The sequence below is a fragment of the Marmota marmota genome, unplaced genomic scaffold (genome assembly GCF_001458135.2).
Source record: "Marmota marmota marmota unplaced genomic scaffold, marMar, whole genome shotgun sequence".
Lineage (NCBI taxonomy): Eukaryota > Metazoa > Chordata > Mammalia > Rodentia > Sciuridae > Marmota > Marmota marmota.
In genome coordinates, this window is record NW_026000140.1 from 3,102,831 (window position 1) to 3,128,806 (window position 25,976).

The 25,976-nt window shown below is 34.3% G+C and overlaps 2 pseudogenes; one reads left to right on the plus strand and one right to left on the minus strand.

The window, feature by feature from the left end:
- The window catches only part of LOC107158768, a 40,287-nt pseudogene extending 15,116 nt beyond the window's left edge, over positions 1-25,171 (plus strand).
- On the minus strand, positions 2,015-2,997 carry LOC107158767 (annotated as a pseudogene).
- Positions 25,172-25,976: the final 805 nt, after the last annotated feature.

Below are 25,976 nucleotides of genomic sequence, written 5' to 3' on the forward strand. Positions count from 1 at the left end.
AAAAATGTTCAACATCTCTAGCAATTAGAGAAATGCAAATCAAAACTACTCTTAAGATTCCATCTCATTCCAGTCAGAATGGCAACTATTAAGAATACAAATAACAAAAAGTGTTGGTGAGGATGTGGGGGAAAAGGCACACTCATACATTGCTGATGGGACTACAAATTGGTGCAATCAATTGTGCTCTATATGTGTACTATGAATTAAAATGCATTCTGCTGTCATGTATAACAAATAAATTTAAAAAATAACAACAACAACAAATTGCTTTCTCATTCTGGAATGAAGCATTTTTTCCACCTCATCTCTTGCTGTATCAAAATGATAGTATTCACTTAGCACCTGGTTCTTTTTAATGGGTTGTCTCCTTACTGCAGGCCCTCTCTGTGCTCAAGGTTCCTAATGTTAAGCATAAAAAAAAAAAAAAAAAAAAAAAGCAGCTCCTGAAGTGTGTCATAGGGAGACACAGGAAGAAAGAGCAGGAAAGGGGAAGGACAAGGCCACAATGCACAGAAAACAGTCCAGGTGCAGCTTTGACTGTGGGCAGCTGTTGATCAGCTTAGGCTACGGATTCAAAATGTCTTTCATTTTTCTTCCACACATGGAGAAAATGGTACTACACAAATGAAGAAAATGACAATGGCTGAAAATAGAGAAGACAGTCTGTACTGTCGTTTAAAGATGACCCATGCTGCACCTGGGCTGTAGCTCGTGGTAGAGCACTTGCTTCACATGTGTGAGGTACTGTGTTTGATCCTCAGCACCACATAAAAAAAATAAACTAATAAACAGAGATAGTGTATCCATCTACAACTAAAAAAAAATTTTAAAAAATGTTACCGCTGTCATTTTCCTCCTAACAGAAAAATTATTCCAAAAGGGAATAGTTACAGAAATCCAAGACAGGGAAAACTGGTAGGCATTTGGGCTACCTGGGGGAGGGCAGGCTTTGGGAGCAGGAACTCTGTCCAGTGACAAGGTTAGGTTCAAGGGCGTGCCTACCAAAGGACCTCAATTTCCATTGCTGAGGTGGATCTTGTACACCTGCAGACACAGAAAAATGCATTAAAGTACAGAATGAAATATAAAAAGGGTGATTTCTGAACAGGTCCACTACAAATTTTCCTTAAAAAATTATTTTCTAATTTAGTTGATAAAAATAGTGTACAGATTTAATTGCAGTATGAAAACTGGAGCTCACAGCTGCTTTGATTTTCTCCATAGCACAGTGATAACAGCATTACTGGAGACCATCAAGTAAATTGGCTTGTGGTGTATGCTTCTTCAGAGTGGTTTTAAAAATTACCTAGTATGAGAATCCAAAGACTTCTTAAAATTTATCCCTAAAAGTGTGTTTTTAAAAAACTATTTAAATGTAGACACTTATCTCATTAGATAATGTTATTTTGCTAACAAATGAGCATATGTGTATATGAAATAATGGTATGTCATAGCAGCAAAACTGGTTTTAAATATTGTATACAAACATAAGATCAAGGAAGTTAATCACATCCACATGGTGTGATTTGACAAGTAAAGAGTTTTTAACCGAGTCAGCACACCTTTTTATATTGCTAGATATATGTCTCTACCACGCAGGAACATTGTAAGTCTGAATGTTCTAGCTATAAATCATGAATGACTGTCAATGTAATTATTAGTTAGGCCAGCTAAATCAAAGAAATTCAAAATGTACTATACGCTCTCACTGATTCTTGGAAATCAGTTTTAACACTGGTGATTAGTTAAGGAAGAAGAAAATGAAAATGAAGAAAATATAAATTGTAACAGTGGTGAAACACAAATGTTCAAAGTATATATAGCAGGAAAAAATAAAACAAGCAAAACAAAACAAAAACAAAAAACCAACCCACCATATCTAATGCTAAAAAGAAAAAAAAATAAATTTCAGACAGAGGAAAATGTGGATGGGCACCTGTCCAACAATTTCATGAAAACTCAGAGCTCTAGCACTCATTTAGGGTGTTTTCTTCTTCCTTAATGTGTGGTATTCCAGGTCCCCACCTGGCCATCCCTGCCCTGCATCCTTACAATCACCTTTTTGTGGTGGCAGAGCTCAGCTTGCTTTCCAGCAATATGTGGTTTTTATTCAGGTTGTAGTTCTCCACTTTGCTGCCTCCTCTTTTGAGCCTCACAGAATGGAGGTTTTAATGGTGAAGGCCCTGGCTCACTCACTGGAGATCCAGGATGTGGGTGATGCAAATTGTTCTCAGCTCTATAAAGATGTGTTCTGAGTTCTCCATCTCCACAGTACCCATGGGTGGAGGTGGCCTCTGATTTTCTTTTTTTTTTTTTTATTGGTTGTTCAAAACATTACAAAGCTCATGATATATCATCTTTCATACATTTGACTCAATTGGGTTGGTTTCTATCAACTGATTGGATCCAACCACAGAGGGCGGGAAACCGACTTTAAGTCTAGTCTTCTCCTTAAAATCTTTATGTTCATCAGACTCTACATCAGGTGAGTGGTGGATCTTGGTGCTATGTTCTTCAGTTCATCCAGCAACCTGTTGTTTTTTCAACTGCTTCAGTTCCTTTAGAGTGAGAGTGGGGGCTGTTGTAATGACTGGCACACCTTATTGTGCACTGTCTTCATAAATGTCACTACTAAGGGCTTAACTTTTCAAATGGTGAAATAAGACAAAAGCCTCAATAGTCTAGGTTATGAATGATGTGCTGTTGACTCAAGCCCCTCTTGTCATGCAGGTACCCTTTACACTCTCATCAATGTAGGAGATAATCATCTTAAAATAATTTCTGCTGTTGATGGCATCACCATAGCTGGGTATGTTCACCAGTGTAAGGCAAATCTTGAGTCCCACCTGACGACCTTTCAGTCTCAACAGTTGAAGCTGCAATTTGGTTAGTTCTTTCAACTTTCTGTGCAGTCCCAGGTATGATTTTTTCTGGGCAGAGATCAATAAGAAATAGGTTGTAGATGAGAATTAATTTCCTAGACTTGAACACCATTATTGTGAACGCTTTTTTCCCCACTCATTTTCCATGAACTTGATTGGGACTATTGCAAGTCTAACACAGTCATTTCTGGATATATAAGTTGAGCTAATTACTACTTAGACATCTTTCATAATGTTTCCGCTCTCTGTGGATCAGTTAAAGAAGAGGTAAATATTGACTACGCCATGGGCTCGCCCCTCTATCTTGTTTTTTATGATGTAAACTTTTCTCTTTCTCATCTCTAATGATACCTTTAGCAAATTCTATATTTCTCACTAATTCAAGTGGATATTTTGGAGGCATTGATGGCCTATGGGAGTGATGTGGGCAAAAATTATGTTTGGATTACAATTTTTATTTGCATTGGAAAAGCCTGTATAAGTTTATGTATTTTGGGAAATTGGCTTATTTTTAATTAGGACATATATCTCCATAAGTGAATATGAAATTAAAATTTTTATTATATTTCCATTAGTTAGATTCTTAGATCTTTTACTTTTCTACTCTTCTGTAATTTTAGAAAATACTCAGGCCATTTCATGATAGGTGGGGTTTGCATATGTCCATTGTATCTTGAATGAATGCTAGCAAAAGATCCTCCTTTCCCCTGTCTTCTCTCTTAATAAATACAAATTTCCTGTTTTTTGGAATGACTATAAGTTGTTTTTGGAAAGTCCCTTAAAATATCAAGGATATTATTAGACATTGTTGCCATATTTCATGACTACTTGGGGAGCAAGCCTGGTTTGAATGACTCTGTGAGAAGCTTGAGGAATCCTAGGGTAGATGGAAGGTATAAGTTTAAGGTTATGATTGAGGTGGTAAGGAAGTGAGACTAGTCCAATGAGATACATCATGTTCTTCCAATCAGTGCCTTTTCCATTTTGTCAAAATGAATGAAAAACAAAGGACAAAAGGAAGAAAGGCTCAGGTTTAATTTCCAGTTATATTTGCTTTTCAATTGGGGCATTTTTTTTCTCTTCTAAGTTATTATTATACAATTATACTTTCCAAATAAAGTAGTTTTCTTAACTACTCTCTATTTTTAGACCTCTCCTATAAACATGAGAAAACATTAAAAAATAATTGGAGCTATTTTTTCTATTAAGGTAGAAACTAGACTCTCTAAACTCTTACATTAAGTATTTGCATTACCTTCATGCCAAAGTTCTTTGATGATTTACTAAATATAGAGTTTAAAAATTCGAAGAATAAGGTATTTAGAAATAACCAACAATGATGTGGCTTTATTACTCTCAGAACAGAATGTACATGCAGAATTCTTGCCAGGGTTTTCAGAGAAAAAAACAGGAATTCTTACTTTGATTATCTACAAAAGGCAAATATTCAGATGTTTCTTATTAACTAAGATGAATATTAAGTATGCAGATAGTGTTAAGAATTAAGTATTTTAATTTCTCAATTATTCATTAATCATTAATAAGATACATATGCAAACATCATATTGGTAATGTTAAGAAAAGGTATTATCATTTTATATTTTAAAGTTATTGGATCTTCATTAAATACAGGAAAATCAATTTAAAATTCCTACTCTATCATAATAAATCTTTTTTTAAAGGCTTTTGATATTTGTCAATGTATTGAATAATATCTTACTACAATACTAAGTAGATAGATATTATTCTTTTTGTTTGTTAAATGAAAAAAAATGTGTAAAGTATATGTTTGAGTGACAAAGGCCCAAATTTGTGAATTAGTAATATGAATATATTCAGTGATGAGATTGCATGCTTGCTTATACATCTGGGCTCACATCAGGAAAAGGCTAATTTTGGCCACTGACTTCAAATAAATATCATCAGTCTTTGTAAGAGGTTAAAAGAAAAATTCAAATTTAACAAAGAAGAATTATCTTCTCTATTTAAATAGAAAATTAGAACTGTTTCTTTTTTTCTTTTCCAATATTTCTGGCTTTTTTTGTAAAGTAGTTTTCTCTAATGGAAATAATTCCATGAGCAAATCTTCTTTAACTTTTGTTCATTTGTGTGGCCTGAAAGACAAGGCTGATATTCCCTTTCAGGACTCTGAGTCACTGAAAACAAAAACAAAAACAAAATAATAAACAAAAAGAATAAAAATAATAAGAACTCCTGTCTTTCTAATTTATTCTAGCCTCTTCTGTGCATAATTATTTAAAATAAGGTTGTAGAAAATATATTCCTTTTATTATAAAACTTCTCTTGAGTATTTATTAGTTTCTGTACCCGTGTCATGGAGGTTATTTAGTTAAGTTGAATAACTGGCTTATTACTAAGGCCATATCTGTGATGGAAACATGGAACTTGTTAATATCTATTTTAGTCATTATTGTTGCTATGCTTTTTCTCCTAACTTGTTTTTGAGACAAAAATCAGACTTTTTTTTTTTTCAGACAGTTTCAAAAGAAATAGTAGCCCTATGAAATGTCTCTTTGAGTAAATGTTTCATTGCCTTTAGATAAAAAAGCATACTTGGAATTAATAGTAGATGCAATTTGGATCTTAACTCATTTCCAAGCAAAATCACTGGGTTGGCTGCATTTTTGCAAACATCAAAATCCCAAATTTTGAAATAGGAAATAGCAGATAAAGAGCACGGTAATGAATAATAGGTACAAATTATTTAAACTGTTATGTAAAAATTTGATAAGATATGTTACATAATTTTAATGAATTGACAACGTCTTGTGGAGAAAACAGTTCCAGATGGCAAACATATGCAAGGGATCTAGTCAAACAATTTTTTTGGCAAGAATCTTATGATTTTGTAATCAGCTGGGAGCCAATGAAATACAAAGATGAATCTAGTTAATATTCTACAATTATTGGTTAAAGAAGTATATTAGGGCTAATTTCCCTGCATTCATCCTACCTTTTCTATCAATCCCACAAGCCTTTGGCACAATGAAGTGGGTAACCTTTATTTCCCTTCTCTTTCTCTTCAGCTCTGCTTATTCCAGGGGTGTGTTTCATTGAGAAGCAGGTAAGAATTCATTTTTTTCTATTGTACAACTTTTCTTTTCCTAATAAAATTTCAGTAAGCCCCGCATATTTAAAGAATTAAGTTTTATTTTAGCATTTATTTCTACAATGTGATGATTTTTTTGGTAAATCCTTATGTGGTTATTTAATTAATATAGTTCAATTATCTTAAGTAGAAACAACACTGTGAGAATCACTTAGTGAATGTAATTTCTTTTCTCTCATGAAGGAATGACAGGCAGAGTGACTTACACTTCATAGAACAGAGAAGAAGATAGGATTCACGTCTATCTCTAAGACCTACGTAATGCACCTTGCTTTATTTAAAGTAAAAAAAATCCTGTGTTATTAATATTATAAATAGGTTTCCATTTGTATTTACTTTTAAATTGTCTTCCCAGTTGCTGTTCATAGGCAGTACAAGAGCATTAGATCTTATTCCCATTAGAAAACAAATTTATGAATATTTAATGATATTTAAAATAATATTCTTAGTGATTAAATAATTCTTCTTTAAATGCAGAACTAATTCACCATTCTAAGACTTTCTGCAGTAATCAGAATCCAATATTTTGAAGCAAATAAATAACCTAAGTTAAATGAAAAGAAATAATGGAATCTAATTAATTGTTTTCTTCAATACTTAAGCATATCTTGTGTTTTTTTCTCTCCTTTCTCTTAGACAAAAGTGAGATTATTACTCGATTTAAAGGACTGGGAGAGCAACATTTCAAAGGCCTGTAAGTTAAAATACAGAAGGGTCAAATTTAATGTTTCTGATTTGCATTGATTATTACTCTAAAAGTCTTATATTCTCCTGTCATCAGGGTCTAAATTCCAGAGCATTGTTGCCCCATAGAACTTTATGCATTAATGAAAATATTCTGTATCAGTCTAATATGGTTGCCACTGGTCATATGTGGCTATTGAGTACTTTAAATATGCCAAATGCAATGGAGGAATAAAATGTCAAATTGTATTAAAGTTTAGTTAAATTGCATTTAAGTGTATAAATTTAAATTAATTTAAAGTTAAATATAATTTTCATTAAGTTAAAATAATTTAAATATATAGAGTCACATATGGCTAATGGCTACTGTATTGGATAGTTAAAAGCTGGAATTATCATACTACTCAGAAACTCTGGTAGAATGATGGGAGGAACTAACATATGGTTCTGCTGGCAGCTCACTTACTAACTCCCCTTTATGTAGCAAATTGTTCTGTGGTTTCTTGGGAACATTTTAATATTTTTGAAATCTAGTAAAAATTGATAAATAGTCTATTTTTTAAAGATCATTACCTTCCTACAGCCTAGTTTAATGAGGTATGCATTTTTGTTTTAAATAACTCAAAGGACTTCTGCAAAGCCTACTCTTGACAATTAGATCTAATTAGTACACAGTTGTTTGTTTTCCTTATGTATGTGCATCTACTGACATGCACTCATACACATTTGGACATGGTGGAAATACTGTCCTTCCTGCCTAGGAATATGTGCCTGCTTAGACCGTACATAATACCTCATATGAATAGGCTTTCTGTATAATTATAAGAAAGATATAGAAAACATAGACTATAGACACAGATGTGATTTGCTCTCTAGCATAACAACTTGTTTTATATCAAAGTTTTATTGTGCTACATATTTCTGTTTTTATTTTATTTTTTTTTTTGTGTGTTTTGTTTCAGGGTACTGCTTACCTTTTCTCAGTATCTCCAGATGACTGCATATGATGATCTTGCAAAATTCACAACTGAAGTGATTGACTTGGCAAAAGCATGTGTTGCTGATGATTCAGGGGCAGATGGTAACAAACCACTTGTAAGTTCTGATTTTGAGGACTTTTTTTTCCCCTTTAAGTTATTATGAGTATATCAAAGGAAAGATTCTTTTAAAACATTATTATTAAGTAACTGAATTTGTAAGCTACACTTAAAAGTTTCATATGGACTGATGTCATTCACTGTTACTTTGGGGACCAAGATGTTGTGGGTACACCCACAGTTTTCAGAACATTTCCTCATTGAGACCACACATGACAGTCGCTGTGTTTTTAAATGGCAATTTGCATTTGTAAGCATCTCTTTTCAAAATTAGAAGTTTGGTTTCTTTTCACAGAGGCTAATAGTGATAATATATTTTTGTGTATGTATTAACTTTGTTTTATTGTGGTTAGAACACTTGACATGAGTTCTATCTTCTTAAGATTTTATGTGTGAAATACATTATTAGTGACTAGAGGTACAATATTATGCAGTAGATCATTATGAAGCCAGATTTAAAGTTAGGTAGTCAGTGTAGTTAGGTAAATCGGGTCTAATATCAAGTGAAATCTAAAATGGAGGCCATGAGGATGAATTCCCGGAAACGTTGAGCAACTCTTGAAATGTTAATGAAGTCCAGGAAACAGCCCCCAGCAGATTTGAAGATAGCCCATCCCAAAGAAGTGTTGATGAAGTCCTTCCTGCCCAGATTACTTCTTTGGCCCACTTGTGTCCCACCCCTCGGGCCTTCCCACCTACATTCCATCACAGAAAACTATAAAATGGAGAGACAACCGCACTTCCACGGATTCCATCTCTTGGGTCCCCTTCTTCCTCGGGGAGAAGTCTTTTCTGCTGTCCTTTAATAAACTTCTAATTTCTACTCTGACCTTGCCTCCTCGTGCTTCTCTGGTGTTATTCTTCAACATTGGGGAAGCAAGGACGCGTCACCAGTCAACAGCAGTAACAATTACAGTTTATTCATCTTGCTTAAGTGAAATTTTATGCCATTTGACTAGTGAAGCCCATTTCCTCCTTTTCCTAGCCCCTGGCAGTCATCTTTCTATTCTTTGATTCTGTGAATTTGGCTATTTTAGATCCTCATATTAACAGAATCATCCAGTGTTTGTCTTTCTGTGATTGGTTTATTGTACTTAGCACAACATCCTTAAAGATCATCTACATTAATTCCAATTTCAGAATTTCCTTCTTTTAAAGGATGAATAGTATTCCCTTGTATATAGATACTACATTTTATTTATCCATGCAATCACATTTTCTTTATCCATTCATTTGTTGATGGACACTTCAGTTATTCCTATACCTTGACTATTGTAAATAATGCCTGACTGAATATAGGAGTGTTAATATCTCTTTGAGGTAATAACATGATTTTTATATTCAGAAAGCACCAACTGATTTATATGCTAACTTTATTACCTGGGTGGAATAACAGTAATATTTTTTCATTATTTTAGGGCCATTGATTCTTTTTCTTTTTCTTTTTTCTTTTCTTTTTTTGATGCGGGGGATTGAACCCAAGGCTTTGTGCTTGTGAGACAAGCACCCTGTCAACTGAGCTACACCTCCAGCCCCTAGGGTCATTGATATTTTTAAATACAATAAAAAAGCAAGGTACTCAATCTCTCTGAAGAACTTGAACGATTGCTTTTCCAAATACATCTTCAAAATATGAGGACTATGTTTCTCTCACCACTCAATCTATATATACCTCTCTGTGGGATAGGCTAGTTTTTGTCATTTATTTACTTTGTTTTACTGCTTTTGTTTCTCCTTGGATGTATCACTCTTTACTGCAGAATAAGTATTTTAACTTCCCCCAATATTCTAGTTCTACATATTAATTTTTAAAATTGCATTAAAAAATAATCTGTCTAGACGAGTGTACTTTCCCCAGGGTTACAATGACTTATATAATAAAAATGAATGAGGAGTAAAAAGATTTATTTAATGGGTGATGTACTTTGAGACAAATATTTGTATAATGAAAAATTCTATATTTTAATGCAATAACAATGTGTAGTAGATTTATGTTACTCCTTAATTTTTAAATGGTGTCTTCTAAAAAGCTGGGTCTCTCAGAAAGAAGCATATTAAATGAGAAAGTATCTGAGTACTTCCTTCTTCAGATGAATTCACCTGTTGCACTGCAGGCTAGTTTCCCTAGTGACAGGTAATAAGCAGAGAAAGGTAACATTCCTTAAAGCCATCAACTTCTTTTTGCCCTTCAGTTTTATTCATCATAAGTAATATTGTGGCAGTTGATTTTTATGACAATTACACATAGATAGTCAAATCAAGGGAATTTAATGGGGGAAGTGAATTTTTGTATAATATCCTTTTTTGATGGTTAAATTTTTTTATAAATATATTAATTTATTTTAATTAGATATACATGGCAGCAGAATGCATTTTGATTCATTGTACACAATTGTAGCACACCTCTTCATTTCTCTGATTGTACATGATGTAGCATCGTACTATATGTGTGGTCATACATGTACCGAGGTAATAATGTCCATCACATTCCACCATATTTCCTGTCCTCATACCTCCTCCCTACTCTACTCTCCCCTTTGCCCATTCAAAGTTCCTCCATTTTCCCCATGCCCTTCCTCACCTGTTATGGATCAGCATCCACTTATCAGAGAGAAGATTAGGCCTTTGGTTTTTTGGGATTGGCTTACTTTGCTTAGCATGATATTGTCCAACTCCATACATTTACTAGCAAATGCCATAATTTTATTCCAATGCTGAGAAATATTCCATTGTGTATATATACCAAAGTTTACTTATCAATGGATATATATCCATTGATAAATAAATGGATATATACATAATGGATGTATATATCCAAATATATATACATCCATTATGTATATATACCAAAGTTTCTTTATCTATTCATCTATTGAAAGGCTTCTAGGTTGCTTCCACAGTTTAGCTATTGTGAATTGAACTGCTATAAACATTAATGCGGTTGCATTATTATAATATGCTGATTATAAGTCCTTTGAGTATAGACCAAGGAGTGGGATAGCTGGGTCAAATGGTGATGGGTTTAAAATTTTGTATTTAAGATTATTTATATTTAAATTCATGTTTCGACTCATACATTAAAATTACACATATTCACATACATGATATACCACACATATTTGCAATATAGATGATTTTTATCACCTTTATCTGTATGTTAAATTTTTATAGTGTTCTTTGGCAATAAAGAAAATAAAGTCCTGCCCAGTAATGTGTAGGTTGCTCTCTTCCATTTAGGATACTATCTTTGGAGAGAAAACATGCACAATTGCCACTCTTCGTGATACCTATGGTGAGATGGCTGACTGCTGTAATAAACAAGAGTTGAGAGATACCATTGCCTTGTAAAGTATAAAGATGAGAAGCTCAACCTCCCTCCACTTGATCTAAAAAAATACTGATGCTATGTGCGTTACCTTTGAAGAGAGTAGCCAGAAGATTTGGGGACAGTAAGTTATCTATGTTTCAAAATTAAAAATTAAGTAATAAATCAATACTCATTACAATAAGTACCATACCACAAACCATTTCCAACATTAAGACTTGCCCCTCATTGATATACAAAATTACATATAAGAGAATTTGAGGGGGAAGGGAAAAAAACAAGAGAAAGAATTAAATTACAACAGATGGGGTAAAGAGAGAAGATGGGAGGGGAGGGGAGGGGGGATAGTAGAGGATAGGAAAGGTAGCAGAATACAACAGTTACTAATATGGCATTATGTAAAAATGTGGATGTGTAATTGATGTGATTCTGCAATCTGTATTTGGGGTAAAAATGGGAGTTCATAACCCACTTGAATCGAATGTATGAAATATGATATGTCAAGAGTTTTGTAATGTTTAGAATAACCAATTAAAAAAAACAGAAAAAAAATAAGACTTGGAAGTTTTGATCTCATGTTGAATTTTAAAGAAAAAATATTTCACACCATGAAATTCAACACAACCAAAAATATGATCAAAGATAATTGATCTTGAAACAGGATATGATCCATATTAAAATTTGAAATATGCATATTTTAAAAGATTCTGAAGAAATATATAGTTATTCTCAGGATTGATTTCATTTTAGTCAGCAATATTATATCACCCCAATTTAACCATTTATATATGATTCACATACATGCATATCACAAATTCATCCTTTCTTTTCACTGACTTAAAGAATGACAAAGACAAGGCTATCAGACACAAATTGAGCTTCAATGGTAAATTATGTTTTTGGGTTTTGGAAGCTCTGGGGAGAATGTTGATTGTAATTGTTTCTGTAATATTGTGTGGTATGGAAAAGTGACTTACTATTATCCTTTTTTAAATGTTAGGTTTTTATATGAAATTTCCAGAAGACATCCTTACTTCAGTGGCTCAGAACTCATTTACTTTGCTGAAAAGTTTAAAGACTATCTGACAGAATGTTGCCCAGCTGCTGATAAAGGAGAATGCCTGACCCCAAAGGTATTTCCCAAAAAGAAGAATAAAAGAACCAGTTCATAATACAACCTCAGATTTTTAACATCTTGTGGCTGGCTAGATTTAGGAAACCTTAATCTCCTAAAGAAAATCCCCTCCATGTTCAAAAGAGCCTTCCTTACTCTTATGTCCCCCAAAGAAATTTTATTCTCTTTGAAGGCCTCTCCTATTCTTCCTTCCACGTTCTGAGCTTTACCAGTGCTGATCTGATGGAGGGAATCACTGTGCACATAGTTAAATGCCCTGCTCCTCTCTATGGTGAGGATCTCTATAGTGAAGTGTTTGTCAAATTGCACAGCAAGGGCCCATAGTTTTGTTTTCTTTTTCATGAGATTTTTTGTTGAAGAGGGAATTCAAAGTAGAGTACATTACTGCAACTAGAAGCAAGAGCTCGTTTATTCCTTCCATTGAAAAACCAGCCTCTACCTCAGAGCAAAGCCTGTCCAAGGAAGGGACATCACCTTTGTCCTTTGAAAGACCCACAGAGCACTCCTAGGCACATCCCCACCCTGCTAAGTTGTTTATCTACAAATAACAGGAGAGATCTGCTGTGCCAGGTGTCCCTGACTCAGTCAGGCTAGGTGGGGATCCATAGCAACCCCTTAGCAGTCACCAATCAGCATGAGACAGGGAAATACCTGGGATGCCAGATGACCCTCCCAGTAGTTTATGGTGATTGATAACATGTTGGGAAACCATGTAGTTCAGCACGTACACCCCTCTTGGCTTAAACCAATCAGTTCAAATGAATACCCCTTTTGTACTGACCAATCACCCCTACCCAACTTGTTCCTGCCAGTGAATGTGCTAATCATGTTTTAGAGTTGTTATTTGATTTTTTTGGCAATGTGTCTATGCTGATTTTAACTACTCAGAGGCTTCCATTATGACAAGGCTAATTTTTCCTTTTACATAGCAAAATAATTATTTCCCAAAGGGAGTATGTGGGAATTTAGATTGAATGTGGCATAGTCTCATCTGAGTTTATGAAGTTGTGTTTTGTACAGAAATTTTCTTTTCTGCATTTTTTTTCAAACTGCTTTCTTTCTGTAGATTGAGTGTATGAGGAAGATAATACTGCTTTTTTCTGCCAAATATAAATTCAAGTGTAGCATTATTGAGAAATCCAGAGAAAGAGCTTTCAAAGCATGGTAAATATTTTTTAACACAATTTGTGTATTTATAAAAATGTAAAAGTGATAATGATTCCATTGACAAAAGTATACATTTATGTGTCATTTCTCCCAGTGCTTACAAATATAGTTTGTTGTTGTTGTATAAAAGGTAGAAAATTCTTAGAAGTTAAAATCATAATATAACTAATAACTTCCCATTATTTTCTGTCTTATTTTTCTATGTTGTTAAAGAATTTGGAATACATCATATTTTTTTGTCCTAAAAAGACAGACATATAAATTCTACTTTTTTATTAAGACTAGGAATCTCACTCTAATAGTCAATTTTTTAATAGAGCTCTAGTCAGTGTCTTTTATTTAATTTTATTCTGAAGCATCTACTTCTCTTGTTATGTCCTATAATTAAATCCAGTCACCAAGTAAGCCTAAGTTACTACTTATAGTTTTTGCCTAGCTCCAACTCTGGTCTTAATCTTGTGTTTTTGCTTGGGCTTCTGTTTTTATACTATTTAGTTGATTCTGGGAACATCCTTCAGTATCTGACTAAGAAAAATATTACCTGCCCTTCTAACCCCTCACTTGTCAGAAAATAATGGGTCAATAGAACAGGAGATAAAATTAAAATAATAGACATTATGCATGCTTTTTAGTAACTGTCAGTTGAAATGTCTTTGCTTATCATTGTTACTGTCCAAGCCATAAAAACCAACCAAAATAATAAACAAAATGCCCATAACGTGAACCAATGCACATTACACAGGCAATGACTGGTTCCGGGAAAGAAGTCTCTATTTCTGTATTTAGACAGCCCTGAAATGATTTTGGAAAGAATGATGACATTAGCCTTTTATATCTTGTCATAGAGCTTTGAGGAGATGCCTGATCAATTTCTTGGTAAAAGTTTGTTTAATAAAAACTCCATCATTATGTAGATGTTATGAAATTAGTTTTCTTGAAGAATTTTAGTAGTCAGGAAAAATGGGTTTTAATGAAGGAAAAGAGTAACTGGAGTTTGTGTGATACTTCCCAGTTGTAAAATATTTTCACATGTATTATCTAATTTAATCTTCAAATTAGTTCTTCACTTTAGCATAATGTTGTGACACTGAGAAGGCTAAAGCTCAGAGAAGTTAAGTAACTTGCCTAGGTATTACTGCTAAGAAGATATGAAATCAGATCTGGAAGTCAGAGCTGGGCTCCGTACCTCATGCCCCTCATACTGATGCCCCTTTCAGCATTCCTCTTTGATTGTTGATTTTATACATCATCAGCTTTCCACTCACCACACATTATTTAAAAAAATTTTTTTTCTTATAATATATTTTGAATTGTCAATAGACCTTTATTTAATTTATTTATATGTGGTGCTGAGAACCGAACCCAGGGCCTCACTTGTCCTAGGCAAGCACTCTACCACTTAGCCACAACACCAGCCCCCACCACACACTCTTACAAAGGATAATTTGAAGTAAACAAGGAAAAAAAAAGATCACCATTTGGTTCAGCTCTAACATTAAAATAACAAATGAATTTAAAAATTTTTCTATAGGTTAGTCTGTTTTGAATTTTTTTTTTGTTATAAATAGCATTTTCATAGGGCTTTCACATTGCCTGATAATAATATATTGATGGGGAGATTTCCTTTTCAGGGAAGTAGCTCGTCTAAGCCAGAGATTTCCCAAAGCTGACTTTACTGACATAACCAAGATGGCAGCAGATCTTAACAAAATCCACATGGAATCTTGCAAGGGTGATCAGATTGAATGTGCACATGACAGGGTAAAGAGCCATTAATTTTCCTTTTTTAGCTTACATTCTTAAGTGGGTAGAGTAGATGTACTTAGCATCACTGGAGACAACTGGCTGTGGTTTACGTGGTCTTCTGGGCTTTCATTTGCTCCTCTCCAAGCTTTTCTTTCTCTATGGTACTTTCTTGTAAACCCTACTATCCTAATTACTAAATGACCTGAAAAACTCTTTCACCCATTTGTAACCTTTTTCGGTCATATTTTGAGAATCTAGGCTGAAAGTGAAGGAGGACAGCTGGTTGCTAACATATTTGTGGTAGGGGAAGGTTGGGTTGGAGAAGGGCCATTTTTCTCAAGAGACCTTTGGAAAGGATGTATTTTCCACCTCTATGTTGTCTCCTTTCATTAAGTGTTTTCGCCAAACATGATCTCTTTCCCCAAATTTGTAGTATTGTCTCTCTTTCTTCAAAGATTAAAAATAATGACCATATATCAGAATCTTGAGCTTTCAGATTTTAAGAAATTTAAGACAGATATTTTACACATATAAGCAAAACTCATGACTGTCATCTTGACTCATTTGTTAAAAATCTTTCATGCTTTACTTAGTTATTTGGTTTCAAAATGCCTACATTTATTTTGAGGGAAATATTTGAAAAAGTAGCATGGAGTTTTAATTTAAAAAACAAATGCCTCAAGAGTAGAAATATAAAATTAATAAATAGCTGAGATTAATTAATTATAATAAACAAACAAATGATAACTGGTTTCTAACTAATGTATTTTGATCAAGTAGGTGTGTTTTAGTTGCTTAGAGCCTCACAAGTACTGACAGAGGATATGTGTTCATAGAAGACACATTGGTTGTGAATGAACGAATACAGTGAATGTGTTCTGCAACATCAAAGTCTGGAGAGAAAGTGTAGCAATGCCAATTTATGTTGAACAATGTTGACCTCCTCACAGGTAACCCTTTTCAAGTACATTTGCGATAATCAAGATATAGTCTCCAAGAAAGTGGGAGAATGTTGTGTTAAGCAGGAGTTGGAAAGATCCCACTGCATTGCTGAACTGGAAGAGGATGACAAGCCTGCTGACTTACCCCCACTAACAGCTGATTTTGCTGAGGATAAGGATGTTTGCAAAAACTATGCTGAGGCAAAAGATATCTTCTTGGGCACGTAAGTTAGATGAGGAATTAGCCTTTCATAGCTCTTGATTTAGGAAGATCATGATTTTTGAAGATATGCTAGGCTTTCCTTTTGAGTTACTACAGTTTCCATGTTGCCCAGGATGCTTCTTTGACCTATTGTTTCCCAGTCTTTAAAGGTTAAAAAAACTAAATAATTTCAAACACTGTCATTCAGTAAATATTCATGGTAAAAGTTCAATGTTCCTTACTCCTTAGGAAAATTGCTAGAAATATTTCTAGAAAGATTTTTTATGTATGCAAATTATGTACATAACATTTATTTGTTCAGTCATTCATTATGCTAAGTGAAGTTAGCCAATCCCTAAAAAACAAATGCCAAATGTCTTCTTTGATATAAGGGGGACGACTTGAAACAGAGCAGGGAGGAAGAGCATGAGAAGAAGATTACCATTAAACAGGGACAAGAGGTGGGAGGGAATGGGAGAGAAAGGGGAATCGCACAGAAGATGGAAGGAGACCCTCATTGCTATACAAAATTACATATAAGATGGTGTGAGGGGGAAGAAAAAAAAGAGAGAGAGAGCAGTGCGTTACAGTTGATGGGGTAGAGAGAGGTGATGGGAGGGGAGGGGAGGGGAGGTGGGATTGGAAGGGTATAGGAAGGGCAGCAGAATACAACAGACACTAGTATGGCAGTATGAAACGTGGCTGTTTAACCAATGTGATCCTGCAATCTCTACACGTTGGAAAAATAAGAATTCATACCCCATTTGAATCAAATGTATGATATATGATATGTCAAGATCATTGTAATGTTTTGAGCAACTAATTTAAAAAAACCACCAAAAAAAGAAAAAAAAGGTACTTCTTAAATATCTAAAATATATATTAACTTATATTGCCTATCAATCATCTATCTACTCATCTATCTCTATCCATCTGTGTGTTGACAGCAAAGATATATAAAATGAAGTATAGAATATGACACTAGGAATTTCATACTTGGATGAAAAGGCTAAAAATTCAGTAGCATGACAAGACAGTTAAATAACAAATGATTATATATGATCAGTAAGAATGATGACAAGCATTACAATTTTATTGTTGGATTACACTAGCTACTTTTGCACTAAATTATAATTACTAAAATGATGTATCATATAAGATTTCAATGATATAAAGATAAAAAAGAAAATTTCAAGAATATATCTCTGTCTAGGACAATACTTTTGAGATATAATACAAATAAAACTATAAAATACATAAAAATGACAGGTATGATTCACAGTATATTTAAGATGTGTCAGGTAGTATATGTTTTGCACACATTGTGTCATGTATTTCTTCTCATAATCCAACACATGGGATGAATATTATTATCATTCCCATCTACAGAGGAGGAAACTGAGGCGCTTTAGTTTTAATAAGTTGCCTAATGTAATAGAGTAAAATAAGTGGCAGAACCAGAAATTGGGCCCAAGAAGGAACTCAAGTCTTTTGCCACTAAGCTTCACTGCATGGGGATTTGTCAAATTCAGACCCTGGGGAGATGAATTACACTTGGAGTGAGTTAAGTACATATTATTTCTCATTGGTTCAACTAAATCTATGTTTCTCTTATTTAGGTTTGTGTATGAATATTCAAGAAGGCACCCTTAGTATGGTTCCCTCTTGTTGCTGAGAATTGCCAAGGCATATGAAGCCAAACTGGAGAAGTGCTGTACTGAAGCTCATCCTCCTGCATGTTATGGCAATGTGGTAGGTGTCCTGCAGGAAAAGAAGAATATAGCTCTTTGCTGATTCTAATAATGAGAAAGAAAAACAATATAAGACTGAAATGATACACAGTACAAGTTAGATATTTTCTTGAGATGGATTCAATTCTGAGCTCTTAAACATTTTTCGGAAAATAGCCTTAAATAGAATGGTTAATAAACCTTAGAACAGTTGATCTAGAAAAAAAAGATATAAAGACAGTAATCTCTAATTTCACAAAATCTTGGCCATCATTTCTTTGTTTTCCATATTACCTGAATCAAATAAGATCAGTTAATTTACATGTCAATTAAAAGAGATGTAACTTTGATATGAAGAAAGTTAACCTGACTCACGATTATATCAAGTACTGGTGATAATATCTTAAGGGAGGTTATGAAACTTATTTCTTTAGAATATTTAAAAATCTTTTTGAGAAGGTTTAGGAAATGTTTTACAAGATGATAAGTTAGAATACATCTGTTCTGGAGAATTTTAGGGTGCCTACTATTATATATTAAAGGTTTCCAAACTGTTATAGAATCAGAGAAAGACTTTTCTTTCCTCTACCAAGAAGCTGCTGTATGCCAGGCACCGTCCTGCAACTGATGCTGAGGGCAACATTCCTCAGAGAGCTGAGGATCCAACTGGAGAGATGGCCTAATAATAATAATAGTAATAATAATACTCAGGACCAACATTTATTGGCCTTTTACTATGTACAAGGTGCTATTTTAATTTCATTAGCTTAGTTGATTCCCAGAGCAATTTTGGGTGGTAAGCACTATTTTTACCTCTATTGTGAAGATGAGGATTCTGAATCTAGAACTGGTAAGTAAGCTGCACTACTGGAAAATGAATCAGGTGGCCTGGCTCCAAAGCCAGCCACTGAACTCTGAGGCTGAAGATTCTTAACTACGTGCACTATACAGTCTTGTCAAATAAGAGAAACAATTTGATGTGATGTGATAGATGTGGCACTGAACATCTACTCATGTTTTTGGGCAGAAAGAAGGAAGGGGTAAAAAATGACCAGCATCTGGTCCTCAGAAGGATATATAAATGGATTCTTTTATGTTCCAGTTTAAGGAATTTGAGCCTCTTGTGACTGAGCCTCAGTCAAGCAAAGCTGTGATCTCTATGAGCAGGTTGGAAAATATAAATTCCAAAATGCGTAAGTATTTTTGTTTATTCGCTGACTTTTTTCCTTGACCAATTTGCTATTATTTAATACTTCATATATAGGCTGCCTAGCATATGACTTTTAATAGCAAAGATACACATATATTTCTAACCTCTCTTTATTAAGAAAGTCTGGAGAGAAGAGAAAATACAGTCGATGGGATGCAGAGGCCTCTATTTGTGTACAGTTTTTAGAAATGGTCTCTTGAGACTGGGAGTATGAAGGCTGAGAGGGTTAGTGACAAATATTGGGGGTGTTCCTTGAAGATTAAGGGATAGTTTGTGAGTAAGTGAACCCTAGCAGCATTTTACAGAGCAGGAAGTAGTAGGCCTCGAATAGCAGTAGTTCAAGAAGTAATATAAAAGGTAAACCAAAAACATGACAAAAATATGGACTTAGCTAATATGGGAAATTGCATTCCTATTAGTCCATTGGTGGGAAGAGTGGATGTTCAGAAGATACATTAGACTTTGATGGTCATGACCTTATTCTCCTGTGGAATTTCCCTCCCTAGAAGAGATAGAGACAAAAGGACATGCTGAAGTCATGTCCCCACTTAACAGGCCTTTATATATGGAGGAAAAGTCAAGAAAGAAGAAGGGACACATGGTTCAGTAGGAATTTATTGTGCAGTTTATATACAGCGTTAGCACTCTTTTAACTATAGCTCAGGGCAAACATAGTGAATAATACATAGATTCTTCCATTAAGTAGATTACAGTCTTACATTGACTTTACATGGTGATTGGGATTCTTTATAAGTGATTCTTACATGCTGGATAACATGCCTTGTTCATTGCCTATATTATCACTTTCAATTTAATCCTTGCACCATTCCTATTGAGGCAGGGATATTTCCTCCCATTTTTCACCTACATCTTTCAAATTTATCATAGTCCTGATTTATGTTATACTCTTAAAAGAATTTAATGAAACAAAGATGCAATAATAAGTATACTAATGCCACTGGATTATAATAAAGTAGCTAACCTTCCTGAGATTATTTGGTGCAGGTGGTATTCTAAGCCATGTTTAATAATTGGTCAGGATAAAGTCTTTTTCTGACACTAAGCCATCATCCTGAAGATGAAGATAATTTTTGGTAGCAGGCACTGGGGATTGAACGCTGGGGAGCTTTACCACTGAGCTACAACCCTATTCTTTAAAATTTTTTTTTTTGAGACAGAGTTTTGCTAAGTTGTTTAGGCTCTCACTAAATTGCTGAAGCTGGCCTCAAAATTGTAATTTTCTTGTCTCAGCCTCCTGAGCAGCTGTCTTGCATAACTGCATTTGACTTAGACAAACGTAATTATATGATTGACAAATAAGAATACATTAGTTGATTTTAGTTTTATTTGAGTTTTCTCTGCTGATATACTGTATTAGAAAAAGACAATTTCTTGTTTGGCTAAACACACATGGTCTTTTTTTTCCCCAACAGACTTTTAATTCGTTACACTTAGAAAACACCCCAGGTGTCAACTCCAACGCTTGTGGAGGCTTCAAGAGACTTAAGAAGAGTGTCTGACAAATACTGTAAGCTTTCTGAAAAACACAGAATGCCCTGTATTGAAGACTATGTGAGTCTTTTAAAATATAATAATTTTAATACTAACTTCTCATCTTATGAAATTGACAAAGCTACCTTTCAGAGGCAGGAGTGGACTAATGTGTGAACTTGACTAACAGGGATGTATCTGTATGTAAATATTTTTGTATATGTGTGTGGTGGTGGCAGTCAGAACTTGGTCACCTATATTATCCTGACTACCAAAGTTAGAATTTAGATAAGATCTCAAAACTTAAACTTATTAGTTTTTTAAAGGATCCCCGAGTTTTCAGTCTTCTGGTATTTTCTAAATTTTTACTTTCTTTGGGGTCTCAGTTTCATATGCCAGTATAAGACTCCTTCGTCCCTATCCAACACAGATACCAGGACATATCATCTCCAATTATTTTGATGAATTATTTTCTCATATTACTCTTCATATGTAGACTTACTTATAAAAGAGACAACTTTGAAGAGTCCCTAATGTTAAGTTCCAAAAATAGTCATTTACTGCCTTTGGATTCATTGTTAGTAGTTTGATATGTCACTTCTTTGGGTGCATGGGAAAATGAGTGTTCATGGAAAACCTTCAATTTTACCTCTTTTGAATTTCTGCTTTCCTTCCTGTTCTTCAGCTGTCTGCAGTCCTGAATTCATTGTGTGTGTAATGCATGAGAAGAATCCAGTGAGTGAGAGTGTCACCAAATACTGTTCTGAGTCCTTTCTTAACAAGTGGATATGCTTTTCCGCTCTGCAAGTTGATGACACATGTTCTCCCAAAGAATTTAATGCTGAAACATTCACCTTCCATGCAGATATATGCACACTTCTGGAGACTGAGCAACAAATCAAGAAACAAATGTGAGCAGTATTTTATTATCACATGTTTGTAGTCTTGATAATGAGAACTGTTAATTAAAAGGAGCAAACTGTCTCATGTAATGATTATATTCCTTAGAGGAAAGTACTTAAGTATTGGTCTTATTAAGTCGATAAAATTGTCAAGAAAAAAAATGAATGGCTTTTTCCCCTTAGAGGGCAAAAACTATATTAGACTCTTATCTGCATCCTAGTGATATTTTGGATGAAAACCATAGTAGAATAAGATCATAGGCCAGGTCCAGTAGAAAAGGCTGAACATTTAATTGATGAATTTGTGTCCAGAGCAAATTAGTTGTATAAATCACAGGGGGATTTATTTCTAGGCATGAAGGGTACTCAAAGTTTGTTCTAGAGTGACTCCACAGGTGAGACAAAACCCTGTAATGTGACTTTTGATAATGACAATTGAATAAAAACATCTAGAAAATGTGAGTTTTGAAGCTTCACTCCTCAATGCACAGGGTGAGAATAGCATGAACTTTAGCAAGAGAAAGTTGCTGTCATCTCTGGTGGTCTGTAATCATGGTTAGGAGTTAAAAATAATAATACAAAACCTATTATTCCCACACAACACACTCTCTGTTTCTATTGTCTTTTCAGATGTCAATGAAGGAGAACCACCACCTTACACTTGTTTGGACAGTCTTAACTCTTGTAAACTCCCCATAATTAACCTTTAATAGGACAAATTTCACAGACCAACTTTGAAGATTTTTAGAGAAGATTTTAATGAAATTCAAGGTCATTAAAAATTTAGGGATTATTTAAAACCCTTTAATATCTGTAAAAGTCAATATGACATAACTTCTACAATTTGAACGTCTAAATGCTATGACATATGCTTTCTGGAGATCTACTGAAACTAAGTAAAACATTGAGTGATTTGCACTGATTATCTTATTTGATCCTCCCACCAGCCCTAGTGAAGTGGATTTTAGTATCCTCACATGAGCTTAGAATGGTTTGCCTGACCTCATACCCAGAGCTGCCTGGCTCCAAGATCTACAATCTTTTTTTGATACTGAAGATTGAACCAGGGGTGCTTAACCATTGATCCATATCCCCAATTCTCTTTTATATTTTATTAAGAGACAGGGTCTTGCTGAGTTGCTTAGGGCCTCACTAAGTTGCTGAGGCTGGCTTTGAATTGAGGTCCTTCTGCTTCAGCCTCCTGAACTGCTGGGATTACAGGTGTGTACCATGGTGTCCCACAAGATTCGTAATCTTAAATGATGGCACTGATATTCTTATTGTCTTAATTTTTGTTTATGTCATTAAACTTTTTCTTGCTGTTTCTTTCATTTTCTGTTCAAATGCAGAGCACTTGCTGAGCTGGTGAAACACAAGCCCACAGCAACAATGGATCAACTGAAAACCGTGATGGGGGATTTCGGAGCTTTTCTAGAAAAGTACTGCAAGGCTGACGACAAGGAGGCCTGCTTCTCCGAGGAGGTGCTGGAGCTGCTTTCATTTTAATATTTCCAACTTTCATTTTTGTGCATTTGGTCAGTCAGAGGTTAGGGATTTAGGTTTTGAAAGATGTGTGGAGCAGAGATCTTATTCTATGAACAATTGTCTAACAAAATGAGTTTAGTAGTTCTTAGTTTTATCTCCTGCTGCACTGTGGCATACTATTAAATTTTTGTAATGTGTCTTCTGTTCCAAATTTGTAATTGGTATGAATAGATAGACATATTTATAAGGCCTAAAATGTTTTGGCCAGTAAAGCAAAGCATTAATTTATTTAAACATTTTTCTGAAAAATGCTGGTTTCTCCTTTAATTGAATTTTATAAGTTAGTGGGTGTGGGAATGAACATTTAAATATCAAAATCATTTAATAGTTACCCCTATGGCCTGACTCTCTCTCTCTCTCTCTCTCTCTCTCTCTCTCTCTCTATATATATATATATATATATATATAGATAGATAGATACACACACACACATACACACACACACACACACACTTGGGGAGGATGGTTGTTGGTGAACTTCCTTGTAGTGATCCTGGTAGTAAATGACAATTGCATGTACAATCACTTTATAATCACTTATTTTTTGTATAACCTGCTATTTTTTGTATTCTATGGTAATGCTAATATTTTCTCAACATCTGTCATTTCTTTGTATTCAGGGCCCAAAATTGGTTGCTGCAAGTAAAGCTGCCTTAGCATAAAAACATCACAAGCATCTCAGGTAATTATACTTTAGATTTTTAAAAAAGTAATTATAATTACTATTATTAAAAAAACAAAGATGACTGAACACTTGTCAAGAGCCATATGGACAAGCACCAAACACTACTCTTAGCTCTTTATATATATATTAACTTATGTAATTATCAAAATAATGTCTGAGTTGGGTACTCTTGTTATTATCATTTTGTAGATGAATAAATGGACACATAGATAAAAGGGTAGGTTACATAATTTATCTACTTAAGGGGTAACCCAGATAGTAAGAGGTGGAGTCATACTTCAAAATTCCAACAAGAGCTTAAGAGTTTACCATTGTCCTCTTCTGACATATGTGACCTGTGTGCAGAGTCCTCTCAGTGATGCCTCACGAGCAGAGACTCTAGGTATTAGAACCATATGCAATAACATTTTGCAGATTAAAAATATCAATGAATATCAGTGGATTCACACAGTTCAACCTAAATACAATTCAATAAGGGATCTATCCTATATGAACTTGTACTATAGAATGAATAATGTGCTGCTAAATTTTCAACATGTTAATGTGCTAAAATACAATAGAATTTCTCTTCTTATGACAAAAGGCCCACTTTAAAACATATATATTTGAGCATAAACATGATTGACTATTTTTTTGGTTAATATTTTGCTGCAGAATATAAAAAATAGAATAGCACTGAAAAAAAGTATTGGTAAAACCAGGTTGTTTAATCATATAATAATTCCTACTTGTGCATTCAAGCCATTTTATATCTCCCAAAATTTGGTCATTCTCAAATGTGATGTGTTTCAGTCCTAAGAGGAAAAATTTCTTCCTAGGGTTCCAAATCTGAGCTTTTTTGTTTAGGTATGACTTAGGTAAGAGTAGGTGCTAGATAATCCTAAGGAGTGGTGATAGAGGCCTCTTGAGTCTGGTGGAACCAGTGATGAAGAGGGGGCCTCACCACATGTTTATATGTCCTGTGCCCTGGTTCAACAAAAAGGGAACCCAGCCAAGCCTTGGAAGAATCAAATTGTTTCTGCTGGTGGAAATCGCCGAAAGACAATTGAAGCAATTTAGCATTAGTTGTAACAGATTGGAAAAATATATGATGTCTTATAAATAACTCTTCTATTTTCTCCTTTTGTTTTCCAGGCTGCCCAGAGAAGAAGAGAAAGAAACTAAGACTTTATTCATCTGTTTGTCTTTTCTGTTGGTGTAAAAATCAACACTCTAAGAAACATAACTTTCTTCAAACATTTGTCCTCTTTGCTCTATGTTATAATTAATAAAAAATAAAAAGAATCTAATATTGTGGTCCAGGACTGTTATTTTCCAAAAGTGTGTTTCCATCCTGAAAATTTTGTGGATCTGTGAAAGTTTCAATTTTCTGTCTTTCACCCCACTTCATCAGAGGTCTTCTAGTTCCTTAGAGGATACTTCATGAAAAGAAATGTTATTTCTCATCTGAGTTATGAATTATAAACATTCAAAATAGCATTTTAACATTATGAAAGGATAACACCTGTGGCAGGGATAGGGCATTTACAGCCTGCCCCTTTCTTTTTACTACTGGGACTCTCTGACTACTAGGGAGGGACAAAAGAGATGGAGATGACTTTAAAGGTAGCTAATTAAATTTAAAAAGCATGTTTTTCTCGGAGAAATTTAAGACAATTCAGAATGCCAATACACGAAACACATAAGTTTTAGAAAAGCATTATTGGAAGAAGGGGTTGGGTGATCTGGAGGAACTTATATCCAGGAGTGATTAAACTATATTGCACTAATGAAGTACAAGCGTCTTTATAAGTTTCTTGTAAAGAAGTTGAGATGCTATACCCAATGTGGGTCTCTTTTCCTTTTTCCCGGAAGTAATTACTCATCTCATACTTTTATCTAGGAATTTAAATACTTAGTCATTTATAGTCTTATTAGTTTGAACATTTTATATTGACTTGCTTACTATTTCACAACTTGTTCTTAATAAATAGTGCTTTATAGTTTTATTTGAAGACTAATGCTTGTACAAATTTAAAAAAAAAGTTCCCTTCTTTTCTTGTTATGTTCTGTGCTCCCACATCCCATGCCCCCATCCCTGTGCAACCCCTACTTTGGCCTC